The sequence below is a fragment of the Pagrus pagrus genome (genome assembly GCF_965226575.1).
Source record: "Pagrus pagrus genome assembly, chromosome: 16".
NCBI lineage: Eukaryota > Metazoa > Chordata > Actinopteri > Spariformes > Sparidae > Pagrus > Pagrus pagrus.
The window spans coordinates 1,486,545-1,492,152 of record NC_140200.1 but is presented as its reverse complement, the minus strand read 5'-3'; the positions used below and the strand labels follow the sequence as shown (position 1 = coordinate 1,492,152).

General features: G+C 42.7%; 1 long non-coding RNA gene across 1 annotated transcript; it reads left to right on the top strand.

Moving 5' to 3' along the window:
* The first annotated feature begins 283 nt into the window (after positions 1-283).
* On the top strand, positions 284-1,313 carry LOC311271250. Its single transcript, XR_014624379.1, has 2 exons — positions 284-456; positions 1,132-1,313. It is a non-coding gene; the product is annotated as an uncharacterized lncRNA (long non-coding RNA).
* The last annotated feature ends 4,295 nt before the right edge of the window (positions 1,314-5,608 follow it).

Sequence of the window (5,608 nt, the reverse complement as noted above, 5' to 3'; positions counted from 1 at the left end):
CACTTATTTCGACGTCTAAGACAGGTGCAGGTAATTGACATGATGTAATTTATATATTTACATTATTATTATTATTATTATTATTATTATCATAGTAGTAGTAGTAGTAGTAGTAGTATGGGCATGATGACATATTTTGTGATTAAACATTATTTTTGAATAAAAGTAATATTTTTGTTTGTTTACATTTTTGTTTTTCTCTTTTAAAATAGTGTTATTCAGTTTATTACAACAATAAAGATGTAGCCTTTGGGGGAAGGGGGGGGGGGTGTTACAGTCAACGCCATGGTGATTGGCTGAGGCATTGCGTCATCAACGTACATCAAAAGAGCCACTCCCATTGGCCCAGGTGTTTCTCTACGGTGAAAGCAAATGGCCGCTCGGCTCTGTGCACCTTCGACCTCTACAACAACCTACACAGCAATCCGAAAATCAGCGTCGTCCACTAAATTGCAGGTAAGTTCGGTCAGCACATAGACCCATAAGTTAATTTTATGTTCATTTATGCATTTATAGCGTTTGCCGTTTTCGCTTTATGCCTCAAACCTGTTGTTGCTACAATTAGCATTACATCTGCTAACGTTAGCTTTTGAACACGACCAATTTTGTTTAACGTACAACGAAACCGGCGAAAAATAAATACATGGAGTGAAGCGCTGGAGCCGTGGGCCATTACACGACCGTTATCGGCAACAGGCCTCCAGTGTTAACGAGCAGGAGGGCCATTGTGTTGAGCTGGGGAGCGGCCGGGTGTTAGCAGCGGATGCTAACCGCTAACGCTAGTCGAAGTTGGCATCGAGCTACCTCACAACACAGCCATCTTTCTTGTTACTGGTCGAGGCTTTATTTGTCGGTGACAGCCGGTTATGGGTCCGCGGCTCCAGCGCTTATTTCTTTTTCTTTGACGTGCTGCTGCTGAGATAGACAGAGAGAGAGAGAGAGATTAGCACTTGCTAACAACCGGGACAGCTAATGGGGCTAGCAGCACAGACCAATATACAGGCGGCGGGGGGGCGCTTCAGACACAGCCACGTAGGTTTGCAGCCAAATGTTTAACAATTTAGTGCAGTGGAGTACTGTATTGTAAAGTGTTAGTAAGGTGTTTCTAAATCCTTCTTATCCTTTTGTCAGGTGGTGTTTGGTCCTCTTTTGAAAGTGAGTGAGGTGTCTACACATGGATGAACTTCTGCGTCATGACAGCGAAGATGAACGTCGGAGCTAACTTTTTTTTTTTTTTTTTTTACACGTTTGTATATACTGCCTGCTGTTGTATTGTCAACTGACGTCTGCAATTAAAAATTGGTGACAAAACAGTCAGGATTTGATTGTGATTTATTATAACGTGACTGTAGAAACGTGTCCAGAAGGTAGGAACCTGTTTTCCTGTACCAGCTAATTTTACTGTAGCGTCATTTGGTTATGCATAGGAACTAAACCAGTAAAAAAAAAAAAAGAGTAATATGAGTTATAATTTGACGTAGAAAAGACGTCCACAACGACCATATTTGGACTAGAAATGGCCCCTGCACGGCGGTACTGTGGACGTCATAAATGGACGTCAAGTATACGTTGAAAGAAAGACGTCGTCTGGAGTAACAGTCTGCACCTTGAGGTGACCAAAATTAGACGTGCAAAAATGACTTGGAAAAGACGTCGTTTGGACGTCTCTTTGCGCAGTGGGATGTTCCATCAGTCAATCACCCGGACGAATATCTCCACTTTTAGGATGACGTACATACACATGAGTGTGAGCAGTGAGTGTCAGTAAGAGTTCACAGCGGTTTTAAACTGAATTCAGCCTCTCAGAACCAGCTGGTCCTCTGACTCACCGTCACATGTTCGGATCGGTCCATCTCCTGTTCATGGAAACAAACCGGTTCATAGCTGCAAATGCAGCACGAATCTGTGTGTGACGGATATTATACCTGAAAACATTGATGAGATTTTCAATAATGCATGTAGTGATTCAGTGTAATATCTCTCAACTTATGTATAATAATGACATTTATTCTTGACTCCATTAAAGGGCGACTGTTCATCGCTACACTGCTTCAAATGATGTCATTACGCCAGAAACATTAGAACACATCAAGACTTTACTGTATTTCAACAGAAGGTAAATGAACTGGTAATAAACAACTTAAATCCCTCACATTAAGGAGAGGACGAGGATGAAACAGCGATAAGAGCCACACACAGAGTCACAACTCAGTTCTCAGTGTTTCCTGTGTTGTTAAAGCTCATTATGAAGTCCTTGTTGGACCTCAGGACGTCCAGTGGCTGCTGAGACTTCAGCTAATGAGCGTCCTAATAAAGAGAGAAAGACGAGGAGCCGGCAAACAGCTCATCAGGACAGCTCTGATGATTGATCTACGAGTCTGTCTCCTTTAATACTGTGTGTGTGTCACTGGACTGCCTCTCGTTACACCTTATAAAACACGCCTGTGTGTGTTTGCTGCCCGCTGACCCGTCAGTACGACTTGTCAAGCAGCCGTCAATCACTCAGCAGAACGCCAGAGTATTTTTATATATGTATACTGTATCAGAGAGGAAGAGCAGCAGCCAGCGTCACAGAAATCAAGTTTTTATATCTTAATTTGGAGCCGAAAAATACATTTTATGAGGAATGTGACGCTGCCTTGTCAAGACGTTTCCCCCTGGTGTTTCCAGATGGTATTACAGATGGTGTCAGAGGACAAGTGAGTTTATTTGTCCATAATGGAGACCAGAAAGCAGATAGAAATGTTCCCAGAAAACAACATCTCAGTGAAACAGGTGAACGTGACCTTTAGTGCTGCTCACTAATTAATTAAAAACAGTGTTATTAAATAAACAAGTAGTGCTATCAGGAGACCTGACATTTACCAGAGTCTGCTCAGGGATGACTAGATTATCGTTGTTTTCTGGACGTGTCCTCGAGCTGTTTCAGACGGCTTCAGCTTGACGTCCTACCAGCTGACGTGGAGCGCTCTGGATGACGAGCAGAGGGAGGAGGAAAGCTCTTGATTCATCTCCACCTGCGAGGCAACAGCTGGAGCTGAGAGGACCACCGGGCGTCGCTGACGCTGATGGGAAGTGAGAAGAGGGTGAGACGCAGATTAGAAGAGGAGCTTACCATCACTCCTCTGCTCTGAGCGGGACTTTATTTACTCAAGTGCTACACTTAAACATTGAAATGCAAGTATCACAAGATCATGTTAATGCTGCTGTACACCTGTTTTACAAATATCTTCTTACTCCTCTGTATTTACCCGACAGCTGCAGCGACTTAAACGTTTCTGACAGACAAACCATAAGTTTAGCCACAAGCTCGTCAGACGATTGACATTTGGTTGGTTTTAAGTTGCGGTGTTAAGTAACTAAATTTTAACGTCTTTCCAACGTTGAATGATGATGTAATGCCAATGTCAAGCTCTGACCAACTTTCACCAACATTGAAGGTGTCGTCGAACCAACGTTGAGTTTGGATGAATATCTGAAATTTCAACACCGGAGGTCGATGTCAAGCCAACATCGAGTTTTGACGTCAACTCGATTTTCATTTCCAACTGGAGTTTAACGTCCGTCCAATTCCAGAGTCCAGAATCTTTCTGACATTAAACCGGTGCTTACTGGAGGTATTCAAACTTTTGCTGCTGTCAGTTTTTCTTTAATAAACACCATAAATGTTCTCATTCAATAAACAACACCAATCACATCTAACGTGCAGGTTTTTCTTTTTTGATGAAGCAACTGTTAATAAAACTCAATACTTACAGTAGCTGTAGCTTTTAGCTTACATTTACATTTAGCAGACGCTTTTGTCACAAGAAAGAAACCACCACATATCACCGTTGATAAAGTAGAATGATAAAAGCAATATTCAAGCCCTCATCTGAGTGAAGTAGCTGCCATTTATCAAGGATACCTTTCATAAGTGCTATGATGTAAGTGCTAAATGTTTAATGTGAAACATCTGTGCAGGAAGTGCAAAAGGACAGCGATGGAAAAATACAGCTCTTCTCATCTGGATGCACTGATGTCAAAACAATGTTCAGATGTTGCATCTCCTCTTCATCCCATGATGACCGACTCTGACTGCTGAGAGGCCTTCAGCAGTCACATATATAATGATGTACTGTACTATAGCTGACACGGTGCATGTCAACATGCAGGAACACTACTGGAAGGCATGTTAACATGTTAACATTAGCTAATTAGCACTAAACATACAGCACAGCTGAGGCTGATCACAATCTCATTAGTTTTGTAGAAAACAAACCAAAGCACCTGATGATGGCGCTAGATGAAGAGTCGGGATCACTACAGTTGAATGAATGTCCATCAACCATATTTCACAACAATCCATCTAAAAAGTTACTGAGGTATTTTGCAGAAGTTAAAAAGCTCTAGAGGAAGACTGACGGGCTCACCTGTGATGGTAGGATTCATCCTCTGGGGATCATGAGAGGCTGTTCCAAGTCCCACCATGATGCTTCCAGTAGATACTGAGATATTTCAGTCTGGACTCGAACAAGGTTAGAGTCTGAATTACCGGACATAGACTTTTTTCATTTGGTCTCTTGTTCCCCCTCCTTCTGCTATCTGCATTTTCTGTTTTTAAAACCCCAACGCTACGTGAAACGACAACAGCCTCTGAGCTAGCAGCCCACACCTGACACTGGTGAGATTTAAAACCATTTAAATGCCAGGGCTCACCTCCCCGCGGCCAAACCAGTGCATCTTGGACCAAACACCGCCCAAGACGATTGTGATGTTAAAAGATTAAATTTGAAGAAAAACTAGCCAGAGCGTTTTTTTATGAGAATAAGTATCGGTGCAGCGAGACCTTTCTCCAGCACTGAGGGAAGCAGGAGGGACACTGGCATCCTGAACTGCAGGGCTGAATGTGACCAATAATCAGCTGTTGGAGCGTGTTCGGGTCCATGACATCAGAGGTGAAGGGTTAAAGGACGCTTCTTGTAATTCTGGTAAAACAGTCAACATGGGAACAATTAAAACTGGTATCAGTCGGCCTGATGGAGACGGGTCGACGTGACCCCTCGGTCCTGAGGTCAGCCGGGTCGATGGACACCTGACAGCACCACTCCTGCCCTCGTCCCCAGACATAGATCAAAGTCCACCATCATTAAGGATGTTCTCGTCCTGTTTAAACACAGTTGACCTCACAGAAGTTGCACTTAGCTGTTGGATGAGAGAGAAATGAGCGAGAGCCAGAACAGAAAGTTAAGTCATAAACACGACTCACCCAGTCGTTGGTGTCGTGTTGGGAGATGTGAGCTAAGCTAGAGATATTTTAGTGTTTCATCTGATTGTTTATTCTGTGACACACAACTCAATTTTTATTTTGTGTTTTGTGAATATTTCTGGTCCTCAAAAAATAATGCCACACGTCTCATTTGACTTTTATTCATGCACCCATATCCCACCATCTCTGACTGGCTTTGAGTATTTATGATGCATATTTATGTTTATTGTTAGTAGGTGACTTCTAGAGTAGAGCAGTAACAATGAGAGGAGCACAAGAAGGTGACGAAGTATAAGAGCGACATTAAAAAAAAAAGGAGACCACCGTTCTCGTCCTGCGCAAAACCAAAAGTCTTGTGTG